The 27,555-nt window shown below is 52.1% G+C and overlaps 1 long non-coding RNA gene across 1 annotated transcript; it reads right to left on the reverse strand.

Moving 5' to 3' along the window:
- Positions 1-6,305: 6,305 nt before the first annotated feature.
- LOC125148617 (uncharacterized) lies at positions 6,306-27,211 on the reverse strand. The gene is made up of 3 exons (XR_007145665.1): positions 27,126-27,211; positions 17,530-17,648; positions 6,306-6,387 (listed from the first exon to the last, which is right to left on the reverse strand). It is a non-coding gene; the product is annotated as an uncharacterized LOC125148617 (long non-coding RNA).
- Between the last annotated feature and the right edge of the window lie 344 nt (positions 27,212-27,555).

Below are 27,555 nucleotides of genomic sequence, written 5' to 3' on the forward strand. Positions count from 1 at the left end.
CCCCCCCGCTCGCGGGGTGGCCAAGAAGGTCGCACCTCCGCCTGTCCCGGTTGCGTGTGGCATCCCACCGTTCGCCCTTTAAAAATTCTAGGCAGCGATCGCATTGTTCTTGCACGTAAGAGGAGGAAAAAAAGTCCCAGCCACAAATTGCAAGCCACGAGCTGAGCTGCTGACCAGATGTGCCAGGCTTAGGGCACTTGACCTGGCGGCTCATAATAGTTAACACGGGCTCCCCTAGAAAAGCCTGTAGTTAATAACATCCCCTTCTCTGCTCCCGGGGGACCCCCTGCTTCCTCCACTCTTCTTTCCAACACCCCCAAGGCATGCTAAGCACAGACTACTCAGCAAGCAGAACGGGCAAATGCCCATAGGGACACGGGCCCATGTGGCGTCTACACTAAGGACAAAGAAACTGGACGTGGTCGTGAGCAGCGGGAGGAAGGATTTGGGGCGGAGGAAATAACGGATTGCCAACAGGGGGCTCGACGCTACCACGAGAGATGCCGACGAAGGGGAAACGTTCCGGAGAGAGGCAGCAGCCCCTCTCTCCCCGGCCCCAGCCCCGCCATTTACAAGTCCAGGGGCCGGGGGCAGGTGTCCTCATCGTGTAAAATAATAATGTGAATTGCCGCCTCCTTGGGACATCCTGAGAACTGGGAGAGAAAAGCCGAGCAAGAGGTACGCCCAGAGTCCGGCGTGCACAGGGAACTCGAATAGTAGCTATGCTGAGTGTTGTCGCTCGTGTTTTTGTCACTATGATTCCTGCCGTGGCGTGAGGCTCTTTGGTTGGGAGACTGTTTCGCAACCTTCAAGGCTCCTCACGATTCCAGCAAGCACGTGAAAGAGAGAAACTCTGGAAGCCTCTGACATGATACAAGGAAGCACGGGGCGGTGAGTAAGCGGGGCTTTCACACCACAAACCCTGGCAGTCCGGGCAGAGCTGGGGCTCTGCCCCGAGCTAGGAAGGGCTCACCTCTTTGAATCTCGGTTATCTCAGCTCCCAAACGGTGATCCTGACGTCTCCCTCGCTAGATTGTCGCATCAGCGGCAAAACCGGGGCGCCTGGGTGGCTCAGGCGGTTAAGCATCCGACTTCGGCCCAGCTCACGATCTCGCGGTTCGTGAGTTCGAGCCCCGCGTCGGGCTCTGCGCCCTGTCAGCCCAGAGCCTGCTTGGGATGCTCTCTCTCTCCCTCTCTCTCTGTTCCTCCCCTGCACTTGGGCCCTCTCCAAACAAATAAAATAAACTTAAAAACTTTTGCAAAACAAGGAATACAGCGGAAACATCTCTCCACAGGCATCACTGCGGGGCAACTTTGCGCGACGCGTCATTCGAGCAAAGGCCGAACGCGTCAACTCTATTGCCAGTGGCCCCATCAGCCCCCAGAGCCGGTCACCTCTGTCATCCAACCCTCCCCCTCACCGGTACTCCACACCCCGCCACTGCCAAGGTCTTAGGGGTCCAGGAGCACTATATCCAACAGAGAGCAAGGTCTCCTTCGTGCCGGAAGGGACTTACAAGAGTACAGCTCTTTACAAGAGTGGCCTGGCCCCTCGGGCTGCCTGCTGGCTGGAAGGGGAAGGGCCGAGGTGCAAATGAGAACCAGATTTCTCTCCTTCTGAAGCTTCTCAAGGTTGCAGACGACTGGGGTGTTCTGCCTTTCACCTTCTGAATTACCGGGCCAAGCGTTGGCCAACGAAACAAAATTGTTCGAGATTAGCCTACGCGCCTGGAGAAATGTGGAGCCAGAGGCTGGCACATCTCAGGGATAACGTTTCTCAGGGCGGGCGAGGTTAGGATAGATGTGGCTGGCTGTCGGGACAGATTTGAACATCCGTCCTGGTGCCTCGAAAAGCACTGAGGCGCTCGATAATAATGCGTCCCGCGAACGATCACCCTCATTTCTCAGATTCCTGGTTTCTTGAGGGGATTGATAGACACCAAGGGCAGGGGACGTGCTGTGTGTCCGAACGCCATCGGAAGAACGAGCTACGTTATTCCAGACAGCGTATCAGCAAGCTGTTCCTAAAAAGGGCCAGGCGGTAGATATTTTAGGCCTTGCGGACCATACGCTCTCAGTTCAGCCTCTTCCATTCCGCCTCTGTAACAGGGGAGCCATAGATAATGCACACACAGAAGGGCCTGGCCGTGTCCCAATAAAATTTTACGTGCAAAACCAGGCAACAGCCCGGATTTGGCCCCGGGGCTAGCGCCGGCCGGCTCCTGCTCGAGACCGGAAGAGCAGGACCTCAACCTGGAACACGGCAGCCAAAGCCAAGGGTATTCTGGCTTCTGTGTTAGGATCCTCCGAAAAGGAGACCCAAAGACGGCGTTCAACGTGCAAGCAATTGATTGAGGGAAAGGTTCGCGAAGGATCCAGAGGAAGGAGCGGGAGCAGACAGGAGGGCTTTCGTACCCAAACACAGGTCTGACCCGGCTGAGAGGGGGAAGGGTGGATTCTGGCAGGAAGAACCTTTGATCACAGGCACTATGGTGAGACAGTCTCAACCGGGCTGATGGGGAGGTTGCTTTCACCTTCACTATCGTTGTTTTAAGAACCTTAACGTAGCCTTGGAGTGTCCCAGGGCTGGAGAAATCCATGATAATTCCGGAAGACCCCGGAAGTCTGAGAACCTCTCCTGCCTTCCCTGAAGAGGAACAGTGCCCTTCACGTACGGACAGAGCCATGTTTCCCAGAGTGTGTTCTATGGAACCCTCACCCACAGAAGACTAAGGCAGCTGATAGGCTGCTAAGCCAAGGGATTTCTTTTTTTTTTTTTAAGTTTATGTATTTATTTGGAGAGAGACAGAGACACAGGAGCAGGGCAGGGAGGGGCAGAGAGAGAGAGGGAGAGAGAGAATCCCAAGCAGGCTCCACGCTGTCAGCACAGGGACCGAGGCGGGGCTCGAACTCACGAGCCGTGAGATCGTGACCTGAGCCGAAACCAAGAGTCGGATGCTTAACCGACTGAGCTACCTGGGTCAGGTGCCCCGGGAAACATTTCTTTAAATAAAATTAAACAGGCTTCCTCCCTGAAAACCTTCTCAGAGCCTTTGGTCCAAGATTTGGAGCATTTCCCAAGCTTCACTTAGCATGGACTCCTTTTATTTTTCACTCAGTGCACCAAACTCAGTGGAAAACCATCTATCTCACACCACGGAAAACCCAGGGTCAAGATTACAGATGCAGTGAGTCTGTGGAAAAGATCTCACTCCGTCGTTTCTCTGTGCCTCACCTGGATGTGAGTTTGCCACCCTCCTGAGGACTATCCAGATAACAAGAATGCCTATAGATGTTTGAGAGTCTTCTAGAGAGGCAGTACTGTGTCGAGGGTTCGAGCAGGACTGGGAACCAAGCCTCAGTTTCCTCATCTGTAAAATGGGGACATAGGAACAATGGTTCCTATGTCACTAGGCTATTTAAGAATACAAAGAACCTTTAGGTATAAAAACACCCGAATCAGGCTTACAACGTAGTACTTAAGTATTACCTATTGTTGTCCCCCTCGTTATTCCCCCGAGAGCTCTTAGAAATTGGCCCAAGGGGAACCTGGGGGGCTCAGTCAGTTAGGCATCTGACTCTTGGCTTCAGCTCAGGTCACGATCTCACGGTTCGTGGGATCGAGCCCCATGTCGGGCTCTGTGCTGACAGCGTGGAGCCTGCTTGGGATCCTCCCTCAGCCCCTCCCCTGCTCTCTCTCTCTCTCTTTCTCTCTCAAAATATATGAATAAACTTGAGAAAAAGGAAGAAAGCAAGAAAGCAAGCAAGAAAGCAAGCAAGAAAGAAAATAGCTCAGAATGCTAACCAAAACCAAATTTAACGTTTGGGACTTCGAAAGGGTTTCCGTGAAACTTGGTACCTGTGTTGAGGCAAGATGATTTCCTGGAGGAACAATTATAGGTCACAAAACCACCGGGGTACGTGTTTGCGGCCAGACTCCAGGTGGTGGCTTGACAGTTCCCTCCTGAGCCCAGATGCGTCGGGAGCTCTGCAGGGAAACGCGGGGAGGCCAGAGCCCAGGCCAGACTCGGTGACGTGCCCCAGGATCTTTCCGAAGTGTCAAAGGATATTGGAACCCTTCTAGAGAGCGCGGTGTAGCTTTAAACGTTGCGAAAATGGGCCACTTTGGAAACGATTTAGCTCTACTCTGCGTATGAAATCATTTCCCCGTCTTATGAGTTACGTAGAAAAATAATAATAAATTATGTCCCCCCCGGGGTACCGGCAGAAATTGTGTTGCAGCATTAGGTTATGATCTCTTGTACCGTTTCACAGATACTCAAGGCTGTTTGATTCTGATACACAAATATAGAGATCTGATGAAAGGTGTGATGGAAAATATGTGCTCGTGAATCATCGGGGTTTCAGCACTGGAGTCCTTTCCCCTTAATTCCATACGCAACATTATATTTCTTTTTGTAAGTTGATTTATTTTGAGAGAGAGAGAGCATGTGTGCGTGGGGGGGGGAGGGGCAGAGAGAGAGACAGAGAGGGAAAGAGAGAACCCCAAGCAGGCTCTGCCCTGTCAACGTGGAGCCGGATGCGGGGCTCGATCTCGCAGACCGTGAGATCGTGACCTGAACCAAAGCCAAGAGTCGGATGCTTAGCTGACTGAGCCACCCCGGGCGCCCCAGCAAAATTATATTTCCACGAGAGGAGTCTTTGGGGGACTACTGTGCCCACCGCTCAGTGGGCATGAACTAGATCTTTAGGCAAATTCATTGACCGGGTTAGGGGGGATTTCAGTGAGTTATCGTCTGAGGAACCGAATGGTGGGGGAGGAGGGTAGAGATCCTTTGCATAATCATCTGTCGCTTCATGGAAGAAGCAACTAGGGTGAGGATCCCACGACCCACGGCGCCCCCAAAGCTGATTCTGATTGGATCAGGGGAGTGTATTTCATAGGAAGATATTCATCCCCACACTGAATTTGCCACGTAAAGTGGAGTCGGGCGGGGCTGGGAGGGGGTGGGATATGAGAAAAGACAGAGCGAAGGCAGGAAAGGAATCGAGGCAGGGCTGAGAACACCTGCTATGTGCCAGCCGCCGGGAATGAAAAGCATGGGAGGAAATAAAACCCAGGGCCTGCCTTAACGAAGGCTGGCAGGCAAGACACGAACCGGTGTTGAAGACACCTGCCCGTTGTGACTTCTACGATGGCCCCCAAGTGTCCCCACCTCCCGGCATTCACCGCCTTGCGTCCTCTCCTTTGAGTGAAACGCTTCTAACCAGTAGCAGACCCCACGGTCAGAGACTAAGATGAGTGTGAATCCCTGAATACGTGTTAACATTTGGGACGTGGCGAGAACGACAGCGGTTCTGAATATGAAGTAAATCGCCTTGGAGGTAAACAGTCACAGGCTTGAAACAGCTCTCAGGACAAATCCACTCCTCCCAGGGATTCTCGCTTCTTAAAAAAAAAGAAATTTTTTTTTTTACATTTGTCTTATTTTTGAGAGGCAGAGAGAGTCGGAGCACGAGTGGGCGAGGGGCAGAGAGAGAAGGAGACACAGGATCCCAAGCGGGCTCCAGGCTCCGAGCTGTCAGCACAGAGTCCGACGCGGGGCTCGAACCCACGAACCGTGAGATCAGGACCTGAGCCGAAGTCGGACGCTCAACCGACTGAGCCACCCAGGCGCCCCCAGGAATCCTCGCTTCTTAAACTCACCTCCTGCACTCACGTACACGCCCGATCTCAGCTCCCAGGACCCAGCGAGAGGAAGAAGTTCCCAATAGCTTGTCTCGAGCCCTGTCTCCGAAGCCTGATCAGGAAGCCTTTCCTGACCACGAGTATGCCATGCTGCAGTGACAGAACTCAGCCATGCTTTGGCCACTTAAAACGTTTTTTCCTCTCCTAAAAGCAGGCACCCCCTCCAGAAGAAGGCAGACAGAAGCTGGTCTGGCCACTGGCTGCCTCCAATGACCTAGTAACACACGGGCTGCTTCCAGAAGGCCACACCAAGACCCTGGCGCCCGGGGATTCCCAGCACGATGACTTCCCAAACCATCATTTGGTGGGAAATGGAGGGAAGATGGAGGAGGAGAAAGATCCAGGATCTGAGGGAGCAGAACCAGAATTCGGGGAAAAGTAACTGTCCTCTCTGGCCTCAAAACATCATTACCGGTTTGGCTTTGGGGTGTGGTAACTCGAATAGTGTTGGGCACAATGTTCTGGAGCTTTCCGAGGAGCACCACAGCGGTGTCGGCGAGAGTTCTGAGCTGGACGGATGGTAAAACTCTGCCCCTGCCATCTACCAGCCGTGGGACCTTGGTTGTGTTCTCCAAACTTTGGAAGTCTTGGTTTCTTGATTTGCAAATCGAGGACCGTGACAACTCCCAGCCCAGACAGGCTTGTGGTTTCAAGGGGACACTGTTCAACGACGTTGTCTTTAGACCGCACGTAGTAAAAAAATGAAAGAAAAACAATAATAATTAATTAATTAAAAATAAATAAATAAACAGCACATAGTAGGGGCTGAGCAAGCGCCAGTGACTGTACTGGCGGGGGGGGGGGGGGGGGGGGGAGTGAAATGAAACGGGAGAGGGTCAAATGAAAGGGGAGAGGGTGGTTGCTCCCCACCAGTTCTGGACTAGCTTTGGAAAGTCCGGTGTCCATGGGCAAGGCCTCCCTGGAAGTCCTGAGATGCTCTGGGCTGGACTAAAGGTGTCAGGCCATTTTCTACCACACTTGGAAAGGAAGCATGATGTAGGCGACACAGGGGGCTGCAGAGTAGCAGTCTCCCTCCTTAGGGCCTTTTCTGGGCTGGAGTTCAGAGAGCCATTAGTTGGCCTCCTTGCTCCACACTGGTGGAATCGGAAGGCCGTGGGATGACCTTAAGGCGAAACGTGTGCAGAAAAATCTATGTCACGCATGGAAAGATCCAATTGGTGTTGGAGCTCAGGTTCAAAGGCAGGGATTAAAACCAGGAGTTGGCATCCAGGTAAGAGGGACCTGAGGAGGAGCAGGAACTGGAAGAAGCCCGGTCACGTCCTCAGGAACCCAGCGTCTTTCTGTCTGTGTCCCGCCATTCTCGGAGGGTTGGCTTGTCCTCGTAGGCCACCAAACGTGGCTCCAAAAGATGGCTAAGACCCAAGCGTCGCGGAAAATGTCCAGGTGTAGAAAAAAGAGCATCCGTTCCTCGTATCTCTTTTTCAGACGGAGATAAAAACATCTCAGCAACTGCTCCGTCAGCTTTCCCTGGGTTTCTTATTGGTCACAACCACGTCACATGACATCGCCTAACCCAATCACTGGAAGTCAGGAAGGAGCCGCTGTGATTGGCAGAGACCAGACCCGACCCGGGGCGCCGCCTTCTGGTGGGATGGTCCCTGCGGGGAACCCGCGTTCTTCGGAAGCGTGTCGCTGACAAAGCGATTCACGGAAAACATTAGAGAGCTAGTTCCGAGGCAGAATGGACAGAGCGGCCATAGGATAGACAACAAAGCGTCTCCCGTCTTCACCAACGCGGTCCCTCCTTGCCTCAGATTTTGTTCTCTAACATTTATTGCAAGCTTAGGTGGCAGACATCATGCTGACCATCCCAACGCGTCACCTTGCTTCACGTCGACAATTAGGACGTAGGTACCAACTTTAGCCTCATCTGCTGATGAGAGAACCATGGCTCAGAACGGTGAAGCAACTTTCCCAAGGTCACACAGTTATAAAGTGGTAGACTCGGGACTCCTGAAATTGACAGACTCCGGGACCATTCTGCCCGAGAAAGCAGCCACTAGCCACCCAGGACCCTTTTATTGTAAAGTACTTAGAATGAAAAATCCTGTTCCCCGGTGGCTCGAGCCACATTGCCAGGACTCAACAGTGACATGCAGGTCAGAGGCTCCCATGTTGGAGAGGGCAGATAGGGAACATTTCCATCAACTCAAAAAGTTCTATCGGACAGCGTTCCAGACGCCAAGATCGTAAAGCTCCCCGCCAGAATGGTTCCATGTGACTCTCGCGGTGGACTGGAGGTCTTTGTGGAAGTTTCCAGAGCAACGCCGTCAAAGGCGGGAAGATTCCCGCCTCTTTCCACCCCACCTCCAAGAAAAAGGCTCTACGACGATGCGAGACCATTAGTTCTATTCTGAGAAATCCCTCAACAACCGACCTAACAGGGAAAGGGAGACACTGAAAGGCATCTCTCACGTCCTGGGAGCACTCGGAGGAGGGAGAACTAGAAAGGTAACAATACGTAGCACCCTCGGAACCCGGCCACACTCAAAATTGCACTGTGGCTCCTCTGTTCCCCCGCACCCGCATCCAGCAAAACCCAGCCTCGGTCCACATCCCCAAGCGCCTCCCAGTTCTCGCCCAGACTGCTAGTCCACGGCCAGTGTGTTTCCCAATGCATGACAAGAAAACATTGTGTCAATAGCAGGTGACAATGTGGTATAAGGTACAACACCCGACAAAAACCCAAAATACTCCCATTGTTCCACCCTCGCAAAACTTCCTCAAGGGCCAGAGCTCATGAGTCAGTTTGTGGTTTGCTTAATCCGACTTTCAGACACTGGTGAGTTAGGAACTGGGCACGGTTCCTGGCCAAAGGTGCTGTAACAGCCGTGGAGATGTTTCAGATGGCTCGCAAGACTATCCCTTTATTCACCTCCCTTTCTGCTCCGTGGGGTGCCAGGACTAAAGTAACCTCAAATGATGAGTAACGTCCAGGAAGGAATATGTATTTAGGGTGCCCAGACCTGGGCTTGGCCCTCCTCTGCCATTCACCGACCTTCCAAGAAAGGAAGGTCACTAATCTTCTCGATCCCATCTCTGTAAAAAGGGGCCAAGGGGCCAATCTTACAGGATTGTTGCAGGGGTCTCAGAAGAGGTGACAGTTACTACTTGTCTGGCACATAGTGAGTCTTCCAATAAATGCTGCTTCCCTCTTCCTTCCAATTACTGGATGCTTGCCTTAAAAATCTGGATAGAGGGGCGCCTGGGTGGCTCAGTCGGTTGAGCGTCCGACTTCGGCTCAGGTCACGATCTCGCGGTCCGGGAGTTCGAGCCCCGCGTCGGGCTCTGGGCTGACGGCTCAGAGCCTGGAACCTGCTTCCGATTCTGTGTCTCCCTCTCTCTCTGCCCCTCCCCTGTTCATGCTCTGTCTCTCTCTGTCTCAAAAATAAATAAATGTTAAAAAAAAATTAAAAAAAAAATCTGGATAGAACTAGGGGTAAATTTAGAAGGCCTTCTGGACAGGGAACCAGAAATACTAAATCCGGACAGTTACCTCTTTCCAAAGGGGTGTCATCAAAGAACAATGCCTGACGAACGGAAAGCAAAACAGTGTTGTGTTATTGACTAAGACTTTGGTGCCAAATCCCAAGGTAGATCGTGAGAGTCACCTGGGCTGGGTCACATCCGTCCTAAGGGTGGTACAGTCTAAATAGCCTCTGGCCAGAGTCAACCTTGGGTCCGGCTGTCCTTCACTTCATATTGCCTCACCTGCAACCAGACATTTAAAGGCGGGGAAGCAGTTTCTAAGACAAAAAGCGGTAGCTCTATGTTATCTAGACAGAAAGACATAAAAGAGAGGAGTGAAAAAGACCGACAGACACAGGGCCAGGATCCTCCGCCCTGAAGCTCCCACCCTGGAGAATGAAACTCAAGAATGTCCTCAAGTATCACAGGTCGGATCCAGATTACTCCCGGTGAGGGCGTAGCATTTCTTGGCCCTTGATTTTGATTGAGAACGTGAAGGTGGGGAGGAGCCTTGAACTCTACTCAGAAGACCAACTGGAATGTCCTCCCGGAAAGGCAACACCTACCGACTCATCCTGTAAGGATTGCAGGCTGACTTAATTACCAAGTGGCTTGGGAGAGAGGTCGTGAAGGTACAGATTCCCCTGCACACCGGCCAGCAAATCCAGAGTGGACCCCGCGAATCTACATTTTGCCACCTGATGGCCAACCAGGTGGGGAAGGCTCCATGGCGGTTGACTCCTTCATCCAGTTGTTTGGGTCGATTTCCCGGTGACTGGTCTATTTCTCAAGCTGGTTCCATTTCCGTTCACCGTCCATCCCGAAGTCTTGCCCATGACACTTTCCGTCGTGAATTCTGCTTCTTCCCCGGCCTTCACCTGCTCTGAAGAAATCTTCCTTCTCCAACCAACCCGTTTGACCTTCCGAGCTACCCTCGCGGTGAAAGTGGGTCTTCGTGGAGGGAATGTTCTTTCCCCCCCTGACTTTTATTTCCAGCTGTGTATCTTCGAGAGGGCCTTGTGACTCAGGCAACTTGTGTCCATGTGGATGATGGGCATGTTGGAAAAATCTGGTAAGAATTTATCGCGGAAAAAATCTGCATCTTCAGAGCTCAAAAGTAAGTTCAAGGATCAAAGAAGCACGGGCAGAATGTGTGGATGCACACATGCGCACACAGAGAAAATACAACCAAAATGTGGAACGTCCTGTGCACACACACGAGACCCATATGGACCCATTGGAAAAGTCAATACATATATTGACCCACATGTCTCCGGGCAGGCTGCACTCCCACAAAGGCAGCTAGTTCCGTTCCTCGGGGACAGGATAAAACAACGGGCAGGCAATCTTTGTCCCTCAGCCTATCCTGGGGAACATCAAAAAAAGGGTAAAACACCCTAGACTTTTCTTCAATGGCCTCCCCCTCCCCCAGGTATTCAACTGCATCCAAGATAGTGGCAGATGTCATCTGTGGTCAATGATGGAAGCATGGCGGTGTACAAGGACATGTTTTAAATTGGAAAACAATGCCTGAGATGGGAAGGGGGAGCCCAGGGCATTGCGTGATCACATGTGCGTGATGAGCGTGCCAGACCCCTGTGCTGTCAGCAGAGTTCCAGGAAAGGGCTGGCTGGGTACCCACCGTTGGCCGTGTGCGCACCTGCACGAGCCCTCGCACTCGGAGACGTAAAGAACACGGCTCTCTGGTCAACCTACATGAGATGTCTTTCTGCCCAGGCGTCAGGTTGGGAGGCAGTTGTACCTCCAGAGATTTCCAGAACCATAAAATGCTGAAAATGAAAAGCAGCCGGCGTGCCCCAAAGTGTGTTTTAGGAAACACCCACGGCATTGGATGTAAAATGGCGTAAAGGTGGGGAGCAAAGAGGTGAGCAAGTCTATCACGAACAAAGCGAATCACGGGTTTTACGTTATTATTATTACAGGACTTTTCAGAGCCTTTAGCGTCTCTGTTCGCCAAGCTGACTCGGGCACAGAATCTTCTCCTCAGAAGCGCCTTTCAAGACAACATTTTGCGAGGAAGCACAAACCAACCTGACTCTTTCTATCCACTCAACAGATGGGAAAACTAAGGGCCAAAAGCAAAGGCATTAACCCTAAAAAGCACACTGGCGAGTGGAAGGCAAGACAGCTTGACTTCTGGTCTGGGGTCCTATCTCCATACAACTGTCATGACATATGAGAACTTAACTCATTCATTCATTCAGTGGACATGTCTTTTTTTTTTTTTCTTTAAGTTTTATTTTGAGAGAGAGAGAGAGAGAGCACGAGCAGGGGAAGGGCAGAAAGAGGAGGGAGAGAGAGAGAATCCCAAGCAGGCTCCTCACTGTCCTAAGTGTTTCCTTTACTTATAATGATGCTTTGAGACAAACTCTGTTACCAGCCCATTTTACGGATGAGGAAACTGGGACACAAAGACACTCGGTCATTTTTCCAAGGTCACACAGCTGGCAAATGCCACGTTGGTCTTTGAACCCACACGGTGTGGCTCCAGGATTCACGCTTTTTTAACGACTATGTCCCACCGCCTCTCAAGTTCAAGTAGAAGCAAACCGTGGTGGTCTTCATCCTCCAGGTCCTTAAACCTGGCGGTTTATCAGGGATCAAGGTGAAGGAGGGCTCAATAACCCGAAAAAGTTGTGTGTTGAGTCCGGAGCAAACTACGAGTCCAAAGGGGCAAATGAATGAGCCCCCAACCTGCGCCATGTCCTCTCGTTACCCTGGTGTCCAGCCGTGGGCTCACGGAACAGAAAGGAAAGTGGGACCAAGCCAAAGAGAATTCTCAGTCTGCTCGCCATCTGCAAATCATCCGTGATGGTATAAATCAGACAACAAAGGACCCCAGCAAGCTACAAAGGCTTGTAGCAAAGAAAATGCCTGAGGCCCATGGAGTTTAATGTTCGTCTTCCAACAGGTGATAGGGCAGCTGATCCCCAGAGCATCTTGCCACTATGTCTCCTGTGCCCCTGTTCCAGGGCCCCGTGCCTCTGCAAGGAACCTCGGCCTGTCCTCTTTAAGGCAAGCCAGGCTTCTCCTTGGGAGATCTCACCCCGTCCCATGGTTCAGTTAGTTACCAGATGTTGGTGGCTCTCCAATCTCTATCAACCCTCCTACCCGGAAGGCCAATGAACAACTAACAAACTACCCACTGGCCGTTGTTACTTGGATACGACACAGGCTCTTCAAATTTGGCATGCCCAAAACCAACCCCATCGTCATCTCCTTGCCCAGATTCACCCCTTCTCAATTGGTCTCCATCTCCAGGAAAAATGGTACCACTGTGGATCCAACCATCCAAATCAGAATCCTAGGAAGCATCTCTGACCCCGTCTTTCCTCATTTACTCTTCTTACCTTCATTCAGCAAGTCTTGCTTATTCGACTTCCCAAATATCCCCAGAATTCTTTCACTCTTTTTATCCTTTCCACCCTGTCGCCACTTGAGGCTGCCATCTTGCTTGCTTGGACAACTACAGTGGTCTTCCAGTAACAATGCAGTCACCTCCTTCTAAGCGATTGGTCAAGGTACATCTTTCTAAAATGCAAATCTGATTCCTGATCCAAAGATACTGACATAATAAGCGCTTGTTGTTTTAAGCTATTATATTTTTTTGTCTGTTTGTTTTAAATTAAAGTTAGTTAACATATATTTATAGTACTGGTTTCAGGAGTAGAATTCAGTGATTCCTCGCTTACGTATAACACCCAGCGTTCATCCCAACAAGTGCCCTCCTTAATACCCATCACCCACGTAGCCCATCCCCCTCGCCCATCTCCCCTCCAGCACCCCTCTGCTTGTTCTCCGTTTTTAAGAGTCTCTTACGGGTTGCCTCCTCTCCTTTTATCTTATTTTTCCTTCCTTTCCCCTACGTTCGTCATTCTGTTTCTGAAATTCCACGTATGGAATTTGATATGATATCCTCATATGATATTTGTGTTTCTCTGACTGACTTCCTTTGCTTAGCATAACACACTCTAGTTCCACCCACACCGTTGCAAGTGGCAAGATTTCATTCTTTTTCATCACCAAGTAAGATCCCATTGTCTATATACCAGATCTTTAACCATTCATCAGTCGGTAGACATTTGGTCTCTTTCCATACTTGGCTATTGTCGATAGTGCTGCTATAAACACTGGGGTGCAGGTGCCCCTTCGAATCAGCATTTCCGTACCCTTTGGATAAATACCTAGCAGCTTAAGCGATTATATTTTGGAGTAATTTGTTACGCAGCAGCGGATGGCCGAGAAAACTCATAGGCTCTCTTATCTCCGGGCGACGGCACAAGCTGTCGTAACCCGACTCCTGACGGCTTCTCCCACTCCTTCCAGTGTCAATCCATTTCACCTAAACTCCAATTCATTCTCAGGTCTTAGGTGAGACGATACCACCTCCAGGAAGCCACCCCTGACTGATGATAGCACTGATCACAGCAGACAGTGAGCTCCCTGAGGGTGGGAAGGGTGGCTGCCATAACTCGTTCTTGATCCCCTGTGTCCACAAAAGGTCTGGCCTTCTACAGATGATGGGGGGTGAATATCTCCTGAATGAATGAGGGGCACAGAAAGGCTTCCCTGCTCCATGCTGAGCCGAGGTGTCTCCTTGTGGCCAGCACATGACTCCGTACCAGGCAGATAGTAATGGCCTCCTAAGTGTCTCAAAGCCAGGCTTATAATTTGCACGGTTGTGACATTGACTCAGACCTGGTATCTCCACTGAGCTAGAACATGTCTTCTCGTTCACTCTCCTTTTTCATTTTCACGAGAACCACGAGGATCATCACTACCCTCGTTCGATGCAGAGGAAGAAGAAGACAGAGGGACGTGAACAGCTTTCATGCACGACCAGCCGCAAAAGCCCGAGTCTCTGAACTGGCTCCCAAACTCTCAGCCTAGAACTGCCCTCGCAAGGGAAGACTGCTGAGGAACATACACCTTAATTACTAAATCATTTTGCGAAAACAAGAAAAAAACGCAGATGGCCGCTCCGCCCGCGATGGTTCATTTCACTGCATCACCCAGGCCTCTCGGTAAGCAACTAAACTCCAGTGTGACGTTTTTAGTCTCTGAGGGGAGAAAAATAGCAGAATCCAGGAAATAAAGCAAAACCGAATTAAAGCAGATCCGGAAAAAAGGAAGTTGTGGGGGGGTGGAGAAAAAAGTCTATAAAAAGGAAAGCATTTAGAAGGAAGTTCGTTTTGATGCTTTCAGATACATATTGGTAAGGTTATATATTATTAGGGGAAAAAATTAATAATAACAAAATAAGTTCAAAGGGCGGGAGGGGCATTCACAAGAAGCTACCTTCCAGACCAATATATCCGATATGAGATTCCAGACGGAGCTCCTCTGAGTTGTGTAAGCCTCTGGGTTTGATTTTTATTTCAACTCCATAAGGATCCTATTCACCATGTGTGAGTGACGATTCTAAAACCACAGAGTGCTGAATTAAATACAATTCAGCGGGGGGAACGAGTCACAATAATACCAGTTTCAGGGCAACATGCCTTATCACCAATGGCTTTTGCTTCTTTGGTAACTGAACGCCTGTGGGTAGCTCACAGATATATCCGCTGTATACTCCACTCCATTCAACTGTAGAGAACATTCTAGAATTTATACCAAAGATGGCAAAGACCGAGCCACGGGGTGCAGCAAACCTGCAAGTGTGCTTGTTTGGCCTTTCCCGTATTTTTCAGTTATCGATATTTAAATATGAGAGGGTTGGGGCGCCTGGGTGGCGCAGTCGGTTAGGCGTCCGACTTCAGCCAGGTCAGGATCTCGCAGTCCGTGAGTTCGAGCCCCGCGTCGGGCTCTGGGCTGATGGCTCGGAGCCTGGAGCCTGTTTCCGATTCTGTGTCTCCCTCTCTCTCTGCCCCTCCCCCGTTCATGCTCTGTCTCTCTCTGTCCCAAAAATAAATAAACGTTGAAAAAAAAAATTCTTAAAAAATAAATAAATAAATATGAGAGGGTTGACATAAAATCCAGATTTTCAGCACCCGTGGAGGGCGGGGGGGGGGGGGGGTTAGGGGGTACTGCCCGCATCGTCACACGGCAAATATCGGCCTGAGGTCAGTAAGGGTTCCCCCTGACCCCCCGGCGTGTGGTCCCTTCCTTCTATGCCCCATCTGCCTCTGGCATTGACCGTGTTTCCCTGGCCCCTATGGGCACAGCGCTGAGATCCCTACTCTCAAAAAAGATGGCCACCATTTTCTTAGAATTCCTTGGTTGAAACAGAGATCCCCACAAGTGATCTTCAAGAAAAGGAAATTCTTTTAACGAAAGTGGTACTAGGAACCCATCAATTACCTCTTCTTTCACTCTCTCCTTTACCTCTCAATCATGCCATCTCTGCTTCTCTCGGTGTCTCTGCCATGTTTTTTCTCCTAGACTGAGGTCAACCTCCTAAGTGGCCTAAAAGAGCCAGCCGGATCCAGCGTCGACTTCCCGGTCTTTCAACTCAGCGCTCAGAGCTCCCCTGGCCCGGTGGCTCACTTGCCCAAACCCAGTCTGCCCAAACGGGCATCAGATGGGGGCATTCCCCTGTTCAGATCAGACTAGCCAATCACTGGCCATGGTTGCTGGTCACCGGACCAATCAGGGTGCCTGGGGCCCCGCCCTAACAACAAGGGAGGATCGTGGGGCACAAAACCTGGCCTGCCGGGGTAGCAGGGATTCCAGGTAAGACACGCTTGCCTCAAAGGCAGGCAGGCCAGGACTCCCAGCACCGATCCCGCCACCACCTTCTCAGACAGGATCCTTACTCTCCAGCGATTCGCCTCTCTGCTCCCACAAGGTGTGGCCTGGCCGGGGCCGCACAAAGGAATTACGCACTTCACTTGTCGACCGAGCCCTCGGCCACAGGCACAAATGGAAGCAGTTAGTGTCTGTAATGAATTTGTAATACTCCTTTGCTTGTTTCCTCTCGGTGCCTGTTGGCCTTTCCAATTAGTGGCAACCCACCATAGGGCAGTAATTGGGCTCCTTCTTAGCCATCCTGGAGGGGGGGGGTCATGCCCACCGCCCCCCCCCCCCGCCCCCCCGCCCAGACAAACCACCTGACCTCTAAAGCGGCCATAGCGAATTTGCCTTTATTGACCCAAATTTGGAAACCCCACGTTATTTGCCTTTGAGGTCAAACAAAGAGACGCTCTATTTTCTCTGGCTCCTCCCAGCTCCGAGATAGCCAAGAACAGAGCATCATTGTCAGGCCTCAGTTCATCCCGCAGAATCAAGGAAACTCCAGCAGCGTGACAGGCGGAAGGGCCTGGTCGTTGCTATCTATCCCCGCGCTGCTGTGGAACCGCTGCGTGATCTTGGGCAGGTAGCTTCACCTCTCTGACCCTCACTTTTCTCCCTTTGGTAGATCCAGACAGTCAACGCCTCGTTGGTTTATCGAGAGGTTGAAGCGAGAAGTCTGAGCCACCCACACAGCTTCAGTCAATACACAATAAATATTATCCCCCTTTCTCTTCTTCCAGACCCCCTCTCCGAAATAGGAATGATAGACCGTCCATAAATAATTACGGAGTAGTTAGCATGTTCATAAGGTGGCACTGGGTGCCATAAAGAGAGAAAGTCAAAGAAGCTCAGCATTCACGTTGAACTCAGTCTTAGCCCTGGCACTTTCTGGCCAAGTGTGTTCAAGCCAAGTGACTTAACCTCTCTGAAGCTCCCGCCTGAAACGGCCAATGGCAATTACACCTGCTTGATCAAATGATTGTGACCGTGTCTGTTATTTGTACCGTCACATTCCCCACCCCCAGCCAGAGCTTGGAGTGTGCTGGTTGACCCAAACTGAGCGAGGGCCTCAAAGAGTAAGTGGAAATTTTCTAAGGCAAAGAAGATGGGACAGACGTTCCTAGTGGAGGAAATAGGAGACAAAATGCTGAAAGGTCCCGGGTCTTTAAGGCCAAGGTTTGGGATCCCTTTGTGGGGCGGCAGGGCGGGGTGGGGGGAGCGTGGAGAAGGCCATCTGAGAATCTGGCGAAGCTGTTCCTGAGGTGGACACCCAAGGGTTACGCACAGACTCTCAAGGACGAGAGGAACAAAAGAAGAAATACATGCAACCCATGAGTTCGGGGAGAAAAAGATAAAAAAAAAAAATCAGTGATTCGGAACGTATTACAGAAAACGTTTCTTCTGGAAAACATGATAATTTTGGAGACCCTCGATGTTACAATTCTTTGAGAAATTCTTTACGTCCTGCTCGGCACAATGAAATGCAACGGCTGGCAAGATTTTGCAGACGGAAAGGATCCTGTTGGTTCGGGAAATTAAATAAGCAAAGCGATTAGCAATCTGGGCTTGCCTACCTTTGCGGCAACAAGAGGCCCACACCCCAGCTCTCAGTGACAGGTCCGCTGCGTCTTTGTCCTGGCCGGCCACCTTTCCCGTCCTTTGTGGATTCCGTAGCTGTCCTTCGTTACTCTGCCTGGGGAGAAGGATCACCATGAACGGCAGGTTTCAGGTATTCACTTCGACCGTTGCTGTGACCTCCAAGTAAAGATCTGTGTATGCACACGTGGCTCGTTTTTAACGATGATGTCAAATTATATTTCGATGGGCTAATATGGATTAATAATTAGCATTGGCTTTTTAAAAAAATTTTTTAACGTTTCTTTATATTTGAGAGAAAGAGAGAGAGACAGTGCGTGAACAGGGAAGGGGCAGAGAGAGAGGGAGACACAGATTCGCAAGCAGGCTCCGGGCTCCGAGCTGTCAGCACAGAGCCCGACGTGGGGCTCGGACCCACCAACCGCGAGATCGTGACCTGAGCTGAGGTCGGATGCTTAACCCACTGAGCCACCCAGGCGCCCCAATACTTAGCGTTTTCAATCAGTTATATCGGCGTGGATCTCCATGGCAAGAGTCAAGTGCTGACCCGCAAATAAACTCTTCCCACAATTTATTTGGACCCAAGCATGACTGCAGGGTCTTGAAATAAAATGGTGTGTTTTCACCACACACACACACACACACACACACACACACACACAACACAGGCTTTGTCTTCCCTCACTGTGTGCATCAGTTAAAGCTCTGACCCCTAGGGCTGGGATACCTGGTGGGAGGGATGGGCCAGAGTTCCTGCTCGGGGCTTCATGGTGAAGGTACAAGGTGGGGAGAGCTTTATATGGGGGTGGAGAGCCAGGAGCTAGACTAGAATCGCTTCCATCATGGAGGGAGGCAGACCAGAAGGAATTGACTGAACAGCTGACCCAGTTGGCTCAGGACTGTCCCTATTTTATTTTATTTTATTTTGAGAGACAAAGAGCATGCGTGAGCAAGCGGAGGCACAGGGAGAGAGAGAGAGAGAGAGAGAGAGAGAGAGAGAGAGAGTCTTAAGCAAGCTCCACGCTCAGCGTAAAGCCCAACACGGGGCTCAATCCCACAACCCTGGGATCGTGACCTGAGCTGAAATCAAGAGCTGGACGCTCATCTGACTGAGCCACCCAGGCGTCCCGTGGACTGTCCCAATTTTAGAACTGAAAGCTGTGTGCCCCAGAAACCCCTCGGACTGGGACAAACCAGGTCGGGTGGTCACCCAAGCCCCGAGTAGGCGGCACAGGAGGTGCTGATGAGCAGTCCCTCACTGTGCCCGAGCCACTTGGCGGGGCTGTGATGCACACGAGCCCTAAAGCGAGGTCAGGACCCGGGTTCAAGTCCAGCCTTCGCTAAGCATCGGCCGTGGGTCTCTACAGGTTAGTCCCTCCTGATCTGTGAAACGGGATTAGCAGAATCTATTTTCTGGTTTCAAAGGCTCAGCGAGGTAATCCCTGGGCTGGACACGGCACGAAGGCTCAGCAAAGGTTGGGCCGTCTGGTCACCCCCATCAGTGTGAGATAAGAATAGGTTACTCCGGAGGGAGCCGTGTGGGAAACGCTCCGGCAGGAAGGTGTGTTAAGAAAGGATTAATCTGAGCATCTTCCGAGGCCAGGGGAAGGGGGGGCCCGTGTCACGCTGAGGTCACACCAGCTGCTGTCAGCTCCCATCCCAGGCGCCCAGATATCCTGGCGGGCGAGGAGGCATCTGGGTCGCCCACTCATTCCTGTCCCAGGCTCCAGCCGTCAGGAGTAACCTCCGGAGCCCCAGGAAAGCTTCACGGCTTCCTCTCTCCTGCTTTTGCTATTTGTGGCCCCGGTATGGTTGTCAGGGATGGGGAGGTGATGCTGTTCCTTTCTGGCACACAGTCTGCTCTCGAACAATGGGAATCAGGATGTTCAGCCCATCGAAGCTCCTTATTGTCTCACCCTTCTCCCGGAATCCTAGGGCCCAGAACGTTGCCTGGCCTCCGCACTCCATTAATAACCGGGCGCAATGAATTGGGCCTTTCTCCACTGCCCAAACTTCTTTGGTTCTAGTCCTGGTCAAGGCCGTCATTCAGTCACTCAACAAACGCCGAGTGGGGAACCCCGGTGGGGAACTCTGGGCTCTGGAGCCGTGGTTTGACCACAGCGCTGCCACTCACCAGCCGCCTCGCCGGGTGTCAAGCTCCTTAGTGCCTCGGTGTCCACGTCTGGAAATGGGTTAATAATAACGCTCCCCGCGTTGTGTTGCAAAACCCTTAGACCAACGCCCGGCAAAGAGTACACGCTCAATAAACGTTACCTGTTATTAAGAGTCTTATTAACTTCAAGAGGGACGTGTCTTCAACTCCACACAAGCAACCCTTTCGTTATGCACCTGTTTCTGGGCCATTTCGAAAGTACAGAGCATCGCCCGGAGGGGAAATCTTACTTGGGGATGAATATTAAGATTGAGAGTCTGGAGGCCAGGTATTAACAACTTCCCCTTATTCCTAGCATCCGGCCAGGGCCGGCTTCACGGACACGCAGGACCCCGTGCTTCAAGTTCACTGTCCTGCCGTCTAGGTTGAACTGAATGGCTTCAGACAGTGAATTTCAGAGGGACAATGACGATGCCCTGAGATTTGCCTCCTGCGGTCTCACCAGCCCCACCTTCCCGCCCCCTCCGCCCTACAAATTATGCCAATTACCCACGTCCTACTGAGTAGCTCTCATGTGTGGTTTTGCTAAGAGTCTCTGCCTCTTTTCTATTAACAAATCCTTCCTCCCACATAGGAGCAAGGCAGGGGAAGAAAAGAAAAGTAGGAGAAAGCAATGAGGAAGGAGGGAACTCGCCTCCTGCCCCCCGCACCATCCCACGGCAGCCAGGGTTCGGGAAACTCACTCCAACACGTGGGCAAGTCAGTTTACGGCTCAGTTTCTTCATCTGTAAAGTGGGTACGGTGATGAAGTCTCCCTCTTCGGCTCCTCAGGGTAGGAAGGGAGAGGGCGCTGGGCTGGATTCTGTGCTGGGCTTCGGGAAAATACTCAGTAAATGGTATTTCTATCCTTCAAACAATAGTAGCCGGTCATCCTAGTGGGGATAACAGTAATAAGCAAATCCGGTCTCACCGACTGCATAGACACGTCCCAGGACCAGATCAAAATTGTTTCCTCTCCAGGCTCGACTCGTAAATCGGCTCTTCTGCTCATGAGGGGTGCAAGAGCCTTATTTTTCTTTCGTACCTTTGTTGTGGTGGTTATTCTCTGGCTCGCTTCCTCTCCTGGGCAGCAGATCTTGCCCCCAGAGCTGCCTGGCCCCGGCTAGTCTGGGCACTGGGGTCCCGGGCCATGTCGGTCAAATCTTGGTTCCTTATAACACAGACGTTCAGTAAACCTACATTTGCATCAGATGCCCCAGACGGGCTGCTGGCTGGGTTTCACGTTATTCTTTATTACGATTACTACAACAACAACAAAAAGCCACGTAATGAAAATATGCCCGAATTTATGAATTAATGACGGAGAGACGCACCAGGGTCAGGCACTGAACTCTCGTTTATGTAAGAGATTAACTCAGCAAACCCTTTTCAGATGGCTGTAGTCAAGAAGGAACCTGTCGCTCAGCGTCAACGACGGTGAATTCCCAACAAGGAATGCATTTTCACATTCACGTGACGTTTGTCTGGTCAGAGGACCAGAGATCCGAAGGCTCCATCCGCACAGAGCCCGACGCGGGGCTCGAACCCACAGACCGTGAGATCATGACCTGAGCCGAAGTCAGACGCTCAGCCGACTGAGCCGCCCAGGCGCCCCTCATGGTCCACCTCTTGATGGAAGGTGTAGTTAAGGACTTGGGGTCCCCTGTCTAATACCCCGCAGTAGGTTTTGCTGGAGCCATATGAGGCCGTGCGCTCAGGAGGAATAACCACAATGAAGAAATTTGAAAGGCACCGTGGAAGGTTAAAAAAAAAAAAAAATCTAGGACAAAAACCTAGACAACTTAATCTAAACACCAAAATGCTATTGCTGTTGCTGAGGAAGCTTCATTGTTACCTTTACTTTTCTTTTTCCCCCCTAAGATTTTCAGAGGCCACGCCCAGCCCGTGGGCCTGTTGTGTCCGGCTCTTAGCATGATTTTCAGCTTAAGGAAGTCTCCGTTCGACTCAGCCTTTTCCACCTTCTACGAGGAGTTCCGGCCATCTGCGGCACCTGCTGGCTGGTGGGTAACTGCCAGCGTCTTTCGGGGAGACGTAGACTTCCCGGGTGGCCACGACCCCCAACTGACCTGCCTCCTACATGTATGAGACCTGCCCGCCCCGCTCCGGGCGGGAATTTCAAGTTGCAATCACAAAACCATTCTTATAATGAAACATCGGCCATAACAACCTCATGAAGCAAATCTAAGGCAAAGCACGTTGGGATGATTTGTCCGGAGAGAGAAGGATGCAAAACAGTCATGATTTTCCCCGCACCTTGTGCAGACTGGTCCTGACCCATTCTCCGGCTCACGAGCACCACCCCCCTATCACTTTCTGGCCCCAAGGCCCGTGGGAGGTAGGACGAAGCGGTCTACAGGAGTGTCAGCCACACAGCCAAGGCCACGGAAAGGCGTGGATAGAAAAGGCTGAGCGGCTGAGGGCGGGGCTAGAAACGGGGGCTCAAGAGCCGTGTAGACACTGGCATCCGAGGAGGCGCCTCGACGTTAGGAAGAAGGAGACAAGAAACGAAGTCCGTGGTCAAAGGAAAGAGCGCGACGTGGCCGTTTCGTGCCTTCTAGCAAACGAGAGAGGGCAGCGAACCCTGGCCACCCTCACTACTCCCACCCTAGCTCAGTCGCTAGTAAGTTGCCCCAGACAGTGGGGAGGAACCTGTGCTCTCTCGTCAGGTCACTGCCACGGACATAGCAGCTCCAAGACTTGGGCCCTACGTGTCATTCACCTGAGCCGTGTTCCTTTGATATCGTTTTCTTGAAGTTGATTCTTGGTAGAATACTTTTTTTAAGTTTACATTTATTTTGAGAGAGAGAGGGGGAGAAAGAAAATCCCAAGCAGTCTCCTCACTGTTAGCACGGAGCCCGACACGGGGCTCGAACCCGCGAAACGGCCAGATCCGAAATCCAAGAGTCAGATGTTTAACCGACGGAGGCACACAGGTGCCCCTTTAAATGGAATCCTTTTGTAACGCAGCTTTGTCCTATGCCCTTCCATCTGAGACATTGTAGGGTTCATGAGTAGTGTGCCACACGCCTGCGCACACACACACACACACACATATATGGGGGCACCTGGGTGGCTCAGTTGGTTAAGCATCCGACTCTTGTTTTCGGCTCAGGTCATGATCTCGCAGTTTGGGAGTCTGAGCTCCGAGCTGGGCTCTGTGCTGACAGTGTGGAGTCTGTTTGGGATTCTCTGGCTCTCTCTTCCTCTCTCTCTCTCTCTCTCTGCCCCTCCGTTGATCTCTGTGTCTCTTTCTCAAAGTAAATAAATAAACATTAAAAAAAATGGAAATATACATGTATATAAACATACGTGTGTATATATCTGTGTGTGTATACATATACGTTCCTACACTCCCTAAGAGATTGGGGCGTCCATCAGAGAGGACGTGCGGTATTAACACTCAGCAGCCTGATAGTCATTTGCTAGGGAAACTGAGGCCCAGAGAGGTGAGTGAGTTTGCGGAGACCACACAGTGAGAGCGAGGCTGAGTCAGATTCCTTTGCATTTCCCTCTGTCCAATGCTGCCTCCCTCCGTGGATGGCACTGAGTCACATCCCTGAAGCCCACTGTTCGGCATCGGCTAGAAACAAGGGGGAGCAGCCCGAATGAGGGCAGAAGGGAGGGTGCAGGGAGGGCTAAAAGGGTCATTAGAAATTCACACAATTAATTAGACAGTGCTAGGGACACAGCCGTCTGGATAACCCATCGATGAGGATGGCAGGGGGCCTACCCCCCCACCCCGTCCCCCGCCGGGGCCTCTGTGGGTTACCGCAAGCAAAGCTCCAAGGTCCGCCTTCCCCATCAATACCCACCCCAAACCCGCGTAAATATTTGATGCAGAATTAAAGCCCGTTTCCAACTTTTATGAGCCCGGTAGCAGCGTCTGCTGCCTCTGGGTGCCCCCCACCCCCACCATCTCCCAAGGAGCGCCCCCCCCCCGCCCCCGGCCTGGCCAGCCTTGTCCCTCCATCAAGCCGAGTGCATTAGGACAATTAGCACCAGCCCACTGGCGCCAATTAGCAACCAATAGTGTCTATATTATGGAGAGGGGGCGGCGGGGGCGCCTGTGTCTCCAGCCGGCCTTCACACTCAATTACATTAAGTGGAGGCTCCAAGCTGGGGGCGGGGGTGGAGGGGGGACGGGACGGTTGCTGGGGTGATTGCGTCTTCTCCGTGTGGCAGGTGATCTTCTCCCTGGCTCCCCGATCGGGGACGGACTCCTCTCCTTGTCCGTTTGCATCAATACACACGCCTTCAAAAGGCAGGAGTGAGGGAGGCACGGGGTGGAGAAACAAGGAAAACTCATGCAGCGAAATCGTGACATGCACCATGCCGTCCGGCCTGCCTGCCTTCAAGAGATATTCGCAGGGGGCGTCCTGCGAACCCAGGATCCTTCCATCGGCAGGGTCGGCCACATAATCGGCATGGCCTGGCGCAAAACGAAAACCTGAGACTCCGTATTCAAAAAATATTAAGAACTTCAGGGGGTCCCCGGGGGGCTCCGTCGGCTGAGCGACCGACTTCGGCTCGGGTCATGATCTCACGGTTTGTGAGTTCGAGCCCCACGTCGGGCTCTGGGCTGACAGCTCGGAGCCTGGAGCCTGCTTCGGATTCTGGGTCTCCCTCTCTCTCTGCCCCTCCCCTGCTCACGCTCTGTCTCAAAAAATAAAGAAACATTAAAAAAATGTTTTCGAAAGGTATTAAAAACTACAAAATGATGGCAACCAAGTGCAGGATCCTTCTCAGCGGGAGCCCTTCTGAGCCCGGGGAACCTACGCAAGGGCACTGCTGTGCTTTCGTGAAGCCAGCCTATCTGCGATCTGGGATAGAGGAGTGAACAAATCTGAACAAAAATGTCAGCCTTCAGGGGGCCTCACTTTTTAATGGAAGGAGACGGTCAATAGCCAGTGCAAAGGCCCTGGGGCAGAGGTGTTTTGGTCATGTTCAAAGAGCATGGCAAGAAGTCAGTGCAGCTAGAGCAAAGCAAAGGGGAATGGAAGGAGATGGGTTATGTCGGGCCTTCTTGGCCATTAGGAGGACCTTGGCTTTTACTCTGAGGGGCTCAGGGAGCTCCACGAAAGGTCTATCAGCAGGAAACTGAATGTATTACAAGGATCCCTCAGAAAGCCGTGTTGGGACCGGACAGGAGGGAGGAAAACTAGAATACAAGGAGACCCGTGAAAAGCCCACCCCAGCGCTTGGCAAATGTTTGCTGGAAAGGGCCGGATAGGAAACATTTTAGCCGCGGCGGGCCACAGGGTGCTGTCACAACCGCTCACCTCTGCTGGCACAGCACAGAATCAGCCGCGTCCAGTATGCAGATGTGGGCGTGCTTGTGTACCAATAAAACTTTACGGACACAGAAAGTGGGGTTTCGTAAAATTGCCATGGGTCACGAACTAGAATTTTTCTTTCGCTTTTTTCCCCAACCCTTGAAACATGGAAAAACCAATCTGAGTTCACAGCATACCGCCCCCCGCTCCCCCCCGCAAAAGAAGCAGCACCGCAGGCCAGATTTCACCCGGGGGGGGTAAGTTTTTTCGACCCCAGATTTAGGAAATAATCCAAGGGAGACCACCATGGAAGGACAGTGGGAAGGTCCTGGATGTATTTTTAAGGTAAAGCCAGTAGGATTTCCAAGAGGTCAGCTGGGAGGCAAAAGAAAGAGAGAGAAGCCAAGTCAGAGGACAGATGGGAGTCTCCCCTGAATGGAGAAGACAGCGGGAGGTGACAGTGTGACGGAGGGCCAGGAGGCGGTGGTAATAAGCCTAATCACTCCTTATTAGTTATTTAATTGGGCATTTCATATGTCCCCAGTTCCTTACAAACATCGATTCACTTAATCCCTGCCTAAACGTGTTCAGCAAGTTTGACTCCCTTCACGTCTCAACCCATTTCGCAGATGTGGAAACTGAGTCTTAAAGGAGTAAACTATGGAGGCGCCTGGGTGGCTCCGTCGGTTAGGCGTCGACTCCTGATTTCGGCTCGGGTCACGGTCTCACGGTTCACGAGGTCGAGCCCCGCGCCTGGCTCTGCGGTGACAGCGTGGAACCTGCTTGGGATTCTCTCTCTCCCTCTCTCTGCCCCTCCCCCCACTTGCGCATGTCTCTCTCTCTCTCTCTCTCTCAAAATAAATGAATAACCTTTTTTTTTTTTTTTTTTTTTTTTTTTAAAGAGTAAAGTATCCAAGATCACCAGGCAGTAAGTGGCAGACACGGGCCATTCCCACCAGGGGACCTACGTGCTACAGCGTTTCGGGAGCCGCCCACATCACTTCAGAAGCCTCCCACGAAGCCAGAAACGTGAAAACACAAAGCAGAAGCCTTCCCAGGTACACGTTCTGGATTTCACTTTAGTTTCAATACTGGCTTAGGGGGTGCGTGTTTCCACGTGCTTCTCCCCACTCTCTGTGCCTCGGTTTCCCCCATCTCTGCCACGCAGCTCCAGGAACGGAGCCTTTCCCCGGGTTCCCGCCTGACCTCACGTCGGCCGACACCACGATTCCTCAGCTTGGGAGCCGAGCAACCTGGGCAGGGACCGTCCCACAGCCTCAGGAAAGCGTTCGTTCCCTGTGAAATCACCGGGGATTATTTATGTGTCTAATACAGCGTCTTCTGTCTTCCAGGGTTTGCCGATCGCTGGGAAGCGAATCCCAGGGGAGGCCGGAGAACGGACAGGAAAGCCCTTGTCAGGTGGAGGCTGGACTCCAAAGGAGCTGGCGGGTCTGGGCCGGGGGTGGGCATCTGCTAGAGACAGGCGGACCCCCCCAACCCGACACCCCCGGCCCCCCTGAGAACAGCCACTGGGCCACCTCGTGCTGGCCTCCAGTCTCGGCAGGAACCGAGCAGGTGCCGACCCCACCGAGTGCACCGGGCCGGGGGAAGGACGGGCAAATGTGAGAACAGCGCCTGCCGCCCGGGGAGCCCGCGGTCTGGCAGAGACTGCAGCCAGCCAGCCTCGGACCCCAAGCCCGACGGAGAAATGCCGCAGAACGACGCAAGTTTTCAAAAAAGCCCCTTCGGACGATTCACTCGTGATCTGGATACACCCAGCCTCCCTCCCGACACACGTCGCTGTTTGTCGTCGGCCGCTGCTCCCGCTGCAAGTGTGGACTTTTGGGGAAGGCATTCAAGGCTTCTGTTTAAGTCTTCATGAATTCGGAGCGGAAAGAAAGCCGCCTCCAGCCGGGATGTGGTTCAGTCTCCACTGGGCTGGGTTAGCTCGGGTCCTCCGTGATGTGGGTCCCCAGGAGAGAGTAACCGCCCAAGGACTTGTTTATTTTAGGGGGAAGGCCTGGGAGGGAAAATCATGAAAGGCTGGGGGCCGGTCGGATGGAAATCAAGTCTGACCCTGAGCGGAGGGGAGGAGGGGGGGCTGGGCTAGGAGGGTAGCCAGACTCACCTGCTGTCTATGGGAGCTGCCCCGAGGCGCCTGGGTTTCTCGAGTCTGGGCTGGCTTCTGGAGCGGTCCTGTGTGTCCCAGGAAATGGGCCTGCCTCCGCATCCCCGCAGCCCACAGCCCTTGCTGGGAGCCGCCCCGTGGGAAGCGTGGCTTCCTGCAGATGTGACCGTGGGTGGCGGGAGTGGGAGCCACGGGCAGGGCCTCGGGCGGGCGGTGGCCTGAAGGAAAAAGTTGCTGTCACCATGTAACGGCCTCCCTTTCTACCCCTGCCCCCAACCGGGAATTCTGGGTCATCCTGTACATTTCTCTCTTACAATGTATCCCCTCTGCTCACAGGGTATTGTTGGTGCAATTATTTGTGTGGGGTTTTTTAAAATATAGTTTATTGTCAAATTGGCTGACGTACAGTGTTTACAGTGTGCTCTTGGTT

The sequence above is a fragment of the Prionailurus viverrinus genome, chromosome D3 (assembly GCF_022837055.1).
Source record: "Prionailurus viverrinus isolate Anna chromosome D3, UM_Priviv_1.0, whole genome shotgun sequence".
NCBI classification, from domain to species: domain Eukaryota; kingdom Metazoa; phylum Chordata; class Mammalia; order Carnivora; family Felidae; genus Prionailurus; species Prionailurus viverrinus.